Raw genomic sequence first — 10,792 nt, 5'->3', positions numbered from 1 at the left:
CGTGAAATAAGATCCAATATTGCCCAAGGATACTCATTTTGATATCAAGGTATATGGTCCATTTCATTGGGTCAATAAAGTATCCTGTTGGACATAAATAGACATTTTAAAACCTCTTTTGTCACCACATCAGTGGCCTGCTTGTTAGACCTCTCCTGGTCTTTCCAGTTTTCTTAAACCCAATCTAACTTTCAATGGTTGATGTTCTATTCAACTAGTCTGTGTATCAGATTACTCCTTTATGCAGCTGACCTAATTCTCTATTATGCTCTTCCTGACTATTGCATAGTCCTTGTGTGTTCCAGTCTGTGTTGTGCACACTCTTTAAAAGGGCTGGGAGGACTCCACCTAGCTGCACAATTAAATCACTTTCAGTTTTTGCACAATTAAATCGCTTTCATTTTTCTCTTCCTGTGTGTGTGGTCACTTGATGCTCTTCTCTGTCCTTTTTGCCTCTGCTGCAGTAAACTGAGATTGTTGCCACCTGTCTTGTAGGAAAGAAATGAAAACATATGACAATTCTGTGGATAGTTTACATCCCTCAAACTGATCTTTTTCCTCTTCCATGTCTTGGTATGATATTTGAAGCACTAACACTGAGTTATCAGAAAGTGGGAGTAGACCAGCTCCCAAGGCCGGGAGATGGCAGAAGGTCCAAACCACTATGTTGAAAAAAAAAATGCAGAAAGACTACAATTAAAGCCAGGGCAGATGCCTCCATTGTTTGAGGAAGTATCTTGCTATTTATTGTTGGTACATCAGAGAAACTTTGAAACCCACCTCAAATATTTTTTTAGTGTTTAGAAGCAGTAGATAGCTCAGAAGTCATCATTCCCAGCCTCAGTTTCCTCAGATGAAAACAAAGGACAGTAGCAGTACCAATGTCAGAGTTGTCATGAAGGGGGAATGAGCTGAAAAATGTGAAGACCTGTCATTCATGCCTGCACATATTATTCTCGCAGTGCATGTTAACTGTTGAGTATCATAGTCAAGATGATGATGATGATATATTTTATTCACAGTTTACAAATGTAAATAAGTAATTTAAAAGACTTGCTAATAGAAAACTAGTTACCTATTTCTACAATAAACATGGATTGTGAATTTGCTGAAATGAGTGTACACAGTATCATAATTTCACTCAAGCAGTTCTCCAGCAAAGATGTGTAATGATGAGTTCTATAAATTATATCAAAAGAAAAATGCATTTAAACCTTGACAACTAACAGCACAAATTAGTCAGTTGTTTTGTTCATTTGTATACTGTTGCCTAGACAAATGTAGTGTTTCCACATTGATTTCAAAATAATGTTGCTTGTATAAAGTTGTTATAATTTGCAGCAAAAAAAAAATGGATCAGGAGTCCAAATTACAAAGATATATATCCTGTAAAAATTGTAAATTACAACTAGGTCATAAGTCTGAATTACAATGATAAAATTGGGAGCATACAACATCTCAACTGATAATTATATAAACCTAAACATAACATTAATGATAAACACATTCAGAGAGACAACTGAATGAAACAATGGCAAAAGGTCTTTCATCACCTCTAACTGTTGGACATCACATATTACCAGCACCGTACCTTGCTATTGTTTTGGGGATATCAGACATAATTACCCATGAATTAGTAATTTTATGATAGAAGAAAACCATTCCTAAATGTTGTATTCATTATCTCTTAGAAATATCAAACAGAAAATGACATGAAAAGAGGTAAATTTTTGTCCAGAAAAAAATTGCCTACTGGAGGGGATGGAAGGGTTGTAAGAGCCGAAGAGTAGGTAGAAATAACATGAGGCATGATTCCCCAGCTACCCCAAAGGGACTGACTGAGGTCTTCATGACCACACAGTAATTACCATAGCCCCAGGGAGGGAATTGGGGTGAGGTGATAAAAGTAGATAACCTATTATTATATATATATAGGTGTATATATTGCACACACACACACACACATATATAAATTTTTTAAATGCATGCTGAAGAAGATTTGTTTCAGTATATTTTTTGAGATATGCCTATGACAAAAGTTAATCTAGCTCAGAACAAACATAAAGTCAGCTCTGAAATTTGTTAGTTACTATTACTAAAGAAAAAGCCATCTGAAAATGGAATGGGGTTAAACAACAACCATTTAATTACAGTGGCAAGGTATTCATGGGCCAGGAGCTCATGCAGGTGTCAGCTGTCAGTTCTTCTGGCCTTTACCTCATTGACAAAGGCCAGTCAGGGGAGCTTGACTGATAGGCTCATAGGGGTGGGAAGGGGTGACAATAATGTCATTTTTGTGCCTCTTACCTCTGTGGTGCAGCTAGAGGTCAGCACAAGTGGGGCTTCACTCAGAGCTCCCTGTGAGGCCTCCCAGGACATTCTCCAGGTAGTTGGACAAGGCAGCTGGATTCTCCTGAGAAAAACAGGAGGAACAAAATCATTCTTTGTGAACCAGCTTTAGAACTCTTAGCATTTTCATCGATCTGTATGCTATGAGCCAAGTCTAAATTCATCATAGATCCCAGGAGGAGAAAACAAGACCCAGTTATGGATAGGAGAGTTGTAAAGGAACTTGCCACCATTTTTCAGAATTTTTCATAGGCATGGAAGAACATTACCAGGAAGTTAAGAGGTTGTAGCTATGCAAACCCACATGTAGAGAGCTGTTTATGATCCCATTTCACCCCAGTCAGAATGGCTATCATCAAGAAAACTAATGACAAATAGTGCTGGTGAGGCTGATGAGAGGAGAACCCTTACTCACTGTTGGTGGGAGTGACAATTGTTGCAGTCACTATCACAATCAATGTGGAGGTTTTTAAGGACCCTGTATCCTATCACAGAAATACTTGTACATCCCTGCTCACTGCTACTTTATTTAAAATAGTTAGGAAACAGAACCAGCCTAGGTATCTATCAGCTAGTGACTGGATGATAAAAGTGTGGTGCATATACACAAATGAAATTTACTCAGCTGTAAAGAAAAATGAAGTCATACTATTTGTAGGAAATGAATGGAACTGGAAAAAATTATATTACATAAGGTAACCTATGACCAGAAAGACAAAAGTTGCATGTCTTCTCTCATGAGGACTCACTTTCAGTGTTTGTATGCATGTGAATAATGGAATCCTAGGGCATATTATATAGGATATTATGAAAAACCAGGACAGGGAAATAAGAGATGAAGACAAAGGAGGAAGGGCGAAACATGTGGTATAAAAGCAGAGAGGAGGCAACAGTGGCCGGGGAGGGCACAAGAAGAGAGAGCGGGAGGGCAAAGAGAAGTGAAGGGAACAAGAAAGCAAAACATGTTTGAAAACTATGAGACTCTAATGTTTGTATGCTAATAAAAAGGCAAAAGAACAGTTGGTAATAAACCATAGACTTCTTATTTTTTAATATTTTATTTGTATATTTATTTATTTGACAGAGAAAGAGGAAGAAAGAGAGAGAAAGAGAGAGAGAGAATGGGCACACCAGGGCCTCCAGTGACTATAAACAAACTCCAGACTCATGCACCCCCTTGTGGGTAACATGGGTCCTGGAGAAACAAACCTGGGTCCTTTGGCTTTGCAGGCCAATGCCTTAACTGCGAATCTATCCCTCCAGCCCTAGACCTCTTATTTTTATTTAAAGTGAGAGAAATAGTGAAAAGTGAGATAAGACTTTAGTCACTAAATAGGTAGAAAGAAAAATCCCAGATTTTCCATGTGAACATACATTACCTTTCGAGCAGAAGGTATATGCATAAACATGGAGCAATACAGGTTTTCTTCATGACACCACTGACTTTCTTAAAGTCCTTTCTGTAACTGCAAATGGCCTAATCAAGTGGCCTGGTACCGTGATACATTCAGGCTGGTGCACTGCCTCAATGTACAACTTTAGGACTGACATGTTGTAGTTTTTTTTTCACTTATATCAAACAGGAATATTTTTAAAAGGAATATAGTAGAAGTCATAAAAATACACAAATATAGAAATACTCAAAATATTCAGTTTATCCACAGAAGCATCCAAAAAAGGCATGCATCAGTTACCAACCAAGACTTGAAGACTCCACAAAGCAAATTCCTTGTAAGAAACATAGTTTTGGTGCAGTGTGTAAATACCATTTAGTCAAGATTAAATATAAAAGCTGACTTTCCAAATTACATTTTTTTTCTCCACTTCTAGATCACAAGTGAACACCAAAACTACCAGATCCAAGATGCATCCCATGTCTTGCATCAAGGACATTCTTTCACCAGCTCATGTATTTGGTACGACTTAAGGAAATACTAGAGTTTGAAAATTTCTTATGTTGCATAGGTCCAGTGAGTTCTTACATGGTCTATTGTGAGTCAATGATCTCTCCTACAACCCTTAAATTCCTGGAGTATCCTCAGAATGAGCTTTCTTGTTTTTGAAGCAAATAACAACTGAATGCTTTTATATAATGCTTATGTACTCATAAGATTTGCAATGAATTCAATTCTTATTACAAAGAAAAATTCAGAAGCCTCAAAAGCTTTTCTGAATTCATAGGGGTCTCTCCAGTGGGAGTTTTCATGTTCATTAGCATCAGAAGAGGTAGTGAAGACTTCTGTATGTTCCTTATATTCATACGGTTTCTCTCCATTGTGTTTCCGTAAATGCTTTTTAAGGCCTGAGTGCTCTGTAAAGGCTTTTCCACAGTACTGACATACATAAGGTTTCTCTCCAGTGTGAATTCACATGTGAACACGAAGGTAAGAAGACCATAAAAATGACTTTCCACATATTATACACTGAAAGGGCTTTTCACCAGTGTGAGTTCGCATGTGAACAGGAAGGTAAGAAGAACATGTAAATGTTTTCCCACACTCTGTGCACTGAAAGGGCTTCTCTCCAGTGTGAATTTTCAAATGTACATTGAGATATGAGGAAGAAGCAAAGGCTTTCCCACAGTGGTCACATTCAAAGGGCTTCTCTTCTTTATGACTTCTTATATGTGCACTAAGGCCTGATGAAGTACTAAAGGCTTTCCCACATTCCTGACATGCATAAGACTTCTCCCCAGTGTGATTTCATAAATGTATAGTAAGGCCTGAATGAGCAGTGACGTCTTTCCCACAGTAATTTCATTTGTAAGGTTTTACTCCAGTGTGAATTCGAAAGTGGGTCTCTAAGGATGAGGAATTTCTAAAGGCTTTTGTGCATACCCTACACTGAAAAGACTTTTCAGAACAGCGAGTTTTTGTGTGTACAGTAAGTTGAGGAAAACTAATAAAGCCTTTCCCACATTCCCTACATTCCTAGGGCCTCTCACCAGTATGTGTTCTGATGTGTTTAGTAATGCATGAGTGCTCAGGGAAGGTCTTCCCACACTCCTTACATTCATAGGGTTTCTCTCCTGTGGGAGTTTGCATGTGAATGTGAAGATCAGAAGAGCGTGAAAATGTTTTATCACACATGTTGCATTCAAAGGGTTTTTCTCCAGTGTGAGTTCTCAAATGTCCAAAAAGAGATGGAGAATTAGCCAAGGCTTTCCTACACTGGTAGCATTCAAAGGGCTTCTCCCCTGTATGAATTCTTATATGTTCAACAAGGCCAGAGGATGTGAAGGCTTTCCCACATTCCTTACAATCATAGGGTTTCTCACCATTGTGAATGAGTACGTGCTTAGTGAGACCTGACCGTGCTGTGAAATCTTTCCCACAGTAATTACATTTGTATGGTTTTATTCCGGTGTGAATTTGAAAGTGGGTCTTAAGGCATGAGGAATTTCTGAAGGTTCTTGCACACACCTTACACCGAAAGGGCTTTTCACCAGTGTGATTCTTTATATGTTCAGTTAGTTGCACAAAGCTGGTGAAGGCTTTCTCACATTCTATACATGGATAGGGCCTCTCTCCAGTATGCTTTCGTAAGTGTATAGTAAGCCAAGAACGCCCACTGAAGGCTTTCCCACATACTTTACATTCGTAGGATTTCTCCCCAGTGTGAGTTCGTATGTGACCTAAAAGGTAGGAGGAGCGTGTAAATGCTTCCCACATACATTACACTCAAAGGGCTTCTCTCCGGTGTGAGTTCTCAAATGTGTAGGGCTTCTCTCCTGTGTGAGTTCTCATGTGTTCAGTAAGGCGTGAAGGCTGGATGAAGGTTTCCCACATTCCTTGCACTCGTAGGACTTCTCCCGAGTGTGTTGTCGTAGATGTACAGTTAAGCTTGAACGCTCAGTGAAAGCTTTACCACACTCCTTACAGTCAAATGGTTTCTCTACAGGGTGACTTTGCATATGAAGATTAAGGTATATAGGATGTGTGAAGAATTTTTCACATTTTTTACATTCATAATATTTTTTTGCAGTGGACATTTCGCCACACCCATCATGGCTTGTGGAGGGAGTAAAAACTTGCCCACATTGTTCTGACTTGTAGACATTTCCCTCAGTATGTGAACAATTATGTGTCTGAAGGTCTAACTGATTAACAAAGGTTTTCCCACATTCACTGCATTCACTGGACTTATCCTGAGTGCTCATTCTCTGGGAAGTGTATGGAGACAAGGTAACAGGCTTTACACACTGGTTCCACAGAAAGGTGTCCTCTTCAGTAAAAGTTCCCTTGAGTAGTGGAAGCACGTCTTTTCTCTGTACTTGGATTACTCGTGTGCGTCTGAAGGCATGAGTGTTCACTGAAAACATTCCCAGCTTGCTTAGAGCTGCACAGCAGCCCTCCACTGTGTTTTCCGGTCAGGTGCATTCCACTTGATGCATCTGACCAAAGTGTATCCTGCTGAATTACTGTCCTTTTTGTCTTAAAGTGCATTTCCTATTCTTGAAGAATTCCTCGTTCTGCTATTGTCAATTTGACTTTTTGCTCCAACCAAGAGATCAGGCTAGGTTTGAAAAGCTGACCTCTGTAGCCAGGTTCTGGTAGTTCTCCAGCATTACATCCCTGTATAGGTTTCTCTGACCCAGATCCAGTGAGGTCCACTCTTCCTGAGTAAAGTCTACAGCTACATCCTCAAAGGTCAGTGAGTCCTGCTGTGTCTCAGTGAAGGTATGTCTTGTCAACAAATCCTGCTGAAATGCTGAATCTTTGGTGTGTAGTCGCAGTTCCAATTCTCCAGTGGTAAAGTTCTTAGAGTTCTTCACTGTCACATCACTATTTTTGTCTGTTTGAGTTGAGTCCTTTGAAGTCCACTCCTTGTAATAGTTTTTTAGGCAATCAACCCCTGTGCTTTCTAGCTTTGTCTCTTCTTCTTCACTGCAGCCTGGGTCTCCAGAAAGCAGACATCCATGAGGCAAATCCATCCTTTAAGTCTGATGATGAAATATGTGTGATCACACTCTTCTGTGATGCCAATGACACGTCAGGGCAGCTTAAGAATCTGAGTGGACAGGGACAATACCCAATCCTCTTTAACCATGATTATTTAGATTCCGCTGAGTGTGCTGGGGTCGTGGGTCCATGGGGCAGAGGCTGACGGGCTGGACTCGATTGGCAGAAGGTCTTTCCCGTCAGAGCCCCACAGGTTACATGGCCACCAAGGAGAAAGGGAACTCGCTACTCGCAGCCTGGCCCCAAAAGACCAGTTTTTTTATATTGAAGCATTTAAAAAAGATTTTATTATTATTATTTATTAGAAATGGAGAGAGGGAGAGAAAGGGAATGGGTGTGCCAGGGACTCTAGCTACTGCAAATGAACTCCAGGCACATGTGCATGTGGCTTTTGTGGGATCTGGATCTGTAGGCTTCGCAGGCCAGCACCTTAGTCACTAAGCCATCTCTCCAGAGGCTAAAGACCCACGTTCCACTCTCCAGATCCCATGTAAGCCAGATGCACACGGTGACGCTCGAGCACAAGGTTGCACACGTGTGCAAGATGGCATACGTCTGGAGTTGGATTATAGTTGCTGAGGCCCTGGTGTGCCAATTCTCTCTCTCTCTTTCTCTCTGTCTCTTATCTCTCTTGCATAAAAAAAGGCCACTCTATCAGGCTTGCTTCAAAAAAAAAAGAAAGACAATAAAAAATAAAAAGGAAAGAAAAATAAATATTTACAAAGAGATGAAACACACACACACACACGCACACAAAAGAATTCAAGCTGGTGAAAACATCAGGTGCCAAGTTTTCACTCTTTTCCAGCATTGGTTTGTGTTTGTTATGGGATGAATTAATGATATATTATTTACATTTTCTTTTTCAACATGGTATTACAGAAATATTAAATATACAGCTAAGTTTAAAGAATTATATAGTGGAAAAGAATCACATACCTAAGCTAATTTCTACAAATAACATTCATACATGTTGCCAGACTGCACTTATTTTAAATGCAAATCTTGATGCTGGAACAAACTATGAAAGTATTCATTCCAGAGCTGAGTAACTAAAAGGAGGTTGCATTTTACTGACTGTTTCAAGTTGAAGAAAATACACATCCAGGTTTTAAGTACGTTGTGCATATTTACTCAGTATTTGTCAGAGCATCAAAAAGATTGACACTCAGAAATCATCCCATAACTTTTTTTCTTTTATCTTCTTTAGAGAAGGGGTCTCACTATGTTGGCCAGGCTGGAGTGCAGTGGCTATTCAAGGTGCAATCTCACTACTGGTCATCACGGGAGTTTTGACTTGCTCCTTTTCTGACCTGGAGCAGTTTACCCCTCCTTAGGCAACCTGGTGGTCTCCCACTCCTGGGAGGTCACCATATTGATGCCAAACTTAGTGCAGACACCTGATCTGCATAGCACACTACAGCCCAGCACTCCTGGATTCAAGCAATGCTCCTGTCTCAGTGTCCCGGGTAGCTGGGACTACAGGTATGCCACTGCCGGCTCATCCCATAAAGTTTTAAAATCATTTTAATGCGAATATCCATAACTGTCAAATAGAGTCATATGTTCCATTTCCAATCTGATCAATTATTATTTAGGAAATATTTTTAGAAAGAAAAATATTTATATATGTTTTAAATTAAGACATGAAACCCACTCTCTGCTGAAAGCCTACATTAAACCTAGGTATTGAGGACTTGGTCCATCATTGCAATCAATATTATAGTTTCTGGTGGTATGAAACTACTAAAATTCAATTTTAATTTTGCTTGTAGGTTTTCATATTTAACTCTTGTAATGAATTTTTAAATAAATTCCTTGAAGGTAATAATTTGTGTGACCTTAGGTCCTTGGAACCAGTTTGCATCATATCAGAGGCTTAAATGAATAAAGCCTTGACATAAATGGTCTGAAAATTAGTAAGGAATTCATGGAGGTAATAGAAAGATGGCGCCATTGAGATGTGGGCTCACATCCCAAGTATGAAACTGTGTATTCCAGGGTCTCGTCACTGCAAAATGAGCTGTTAAGGAATAATGAAAGCCTGAGAATTCATACTTCTGTTTTAACTTACACAAGAGAATATTGTAGGAATAAAGGAGAAATGTATTCTGTTTCTCTCTCCCACCTGTGGACTTGGATACACTAATGGTTGGATGGAATCTTAGAAACAATACTGTAAGGATCAAACATGCCTTTGGCCATTGATACTGTTCCCCTGTTCTTATGTAACAGTCTGATCATTTAACAAAATGATTGACTAACCCAGGTTAAAAATTTCAGAATATACTATACTCGTATATCATTATGTATACATAGTTCGTACAGTTTGCATGTGTCGTTGGCTCTCCTTTTCTACAGATTCTATACCTGAAAAATCAACCACTGGGGTCAAAAACATTCTACTGGAATCCTGATCTAACCTGAAAGTGCTAGTTTAAAATCAAGGGAAATATTTGATCCTAAAGTGGATCATATTGGTTGAACCACATAGTGACATCTGCAGACACAGAGAGTCAATGTAAGGGGCTCAAGCATCCAGTGATTTTGGCATTCATGGGGAAGCCTTGGAGCCAATGTCCTGCCAAGACTAAAGGACACCCTGCATGCCATGCACACTACAGGAGTCATTATTTATCATTAGCTAGCAGACATATATTTACATATATGTTTTATAAATTCAATATCATGTTACAAATAATTAAAGCAAACTTCAGTCTTTTGGGTAGTATACTTAGTTATGTCAATTTATTACATTATAGCTAACTTGGCTACATGGGCCAGTTCTTGACCCTCAGTAGGTGACACTGGCGGATGCACTAGGTACTTGCTTCAGCAATGTGCTCTCCAACTAGAAGAATGATAGATGGCTGGGCAGGTGGCTCAGGAGCTAATGGCACTTGCTTCCAAAGCCTGTGGCCCCAGTTCCATTCCCAATACCCACCTAAATACAGATGCACAAAGGGTGCATGCATCTGAAGTTCATCTGGAGCAGCAAGATGCCCTGGTGTGCCCATACTCACACTCCCCCTCAAAGAAATAAACAGAATGGTGGGGTCATAAGAGAGAAAGCAAAAGGTAATAAATCAAATTTGCAGTGGATAAGGTCCATTTTCATCATTACTCATGTGGTCTTTTAAGATTGTTTAAACCTCAGCCTCACTGCCATTTCATATATCTGCTCTTTGATCAATGGGAACTGCATACAAATGGTGAAGCATATTATCAAATTTTGGCTTTCTTGAAAACGAAACAAGCTGAAGATAAGACGCAGTGCATAAATTGTTTACTTTGCCACAAGCAGAAGGATCTGAGCTTGAATTCCCAGCACTCATGTAAAAAACCTGGGTGTCATGGCACAGCGTAGGGAGTCAGAGGCTGAAGGATCTCTGGTACTCACGAGGTAACTACTGCAGCCAAATTGGTGATACCCTGTCTCAGTATAACTGGAAAGTGATAAAGGGAGACACCCAAGGTATAAT

General features: G+C 39.6%; 1 pseudogene; it reads right to left on the bottom strand.

Annotated features, from left to right (window-relative positions):
• Positions 1 to 4,445: 4,445 nt before the first annotated feature.
• On the bottom strand, positions 4,446 to 7,282 carry LOC101617093 (annotated as a pseudogene).
• Positions 7,283 to 10,792: the final 3,510 nt, after the last annotated feature.

Source organism: Jaculus jaculus, chromosome 1, assembly GCF_020740685.1.
Source record: "Jaculus jaculus isolate mJacJac1 chromosome 1, mJacJac1.mat.Y.cur, whole genome shotgun sequence".
In the NCBI taxonomy this organism is placed as follows: domain Eukaryota; kingdom Metazoa; phylum Chordata; class Mammalia; order Rodentia; family Dipodidae; genus Jaculus; species Jaculus jaculus.
The sequence above is the reverse complement of the archived record's forward strand: the minus strand, read 5'-3'. Positions and strand labels throughout refer to the sequence as shown.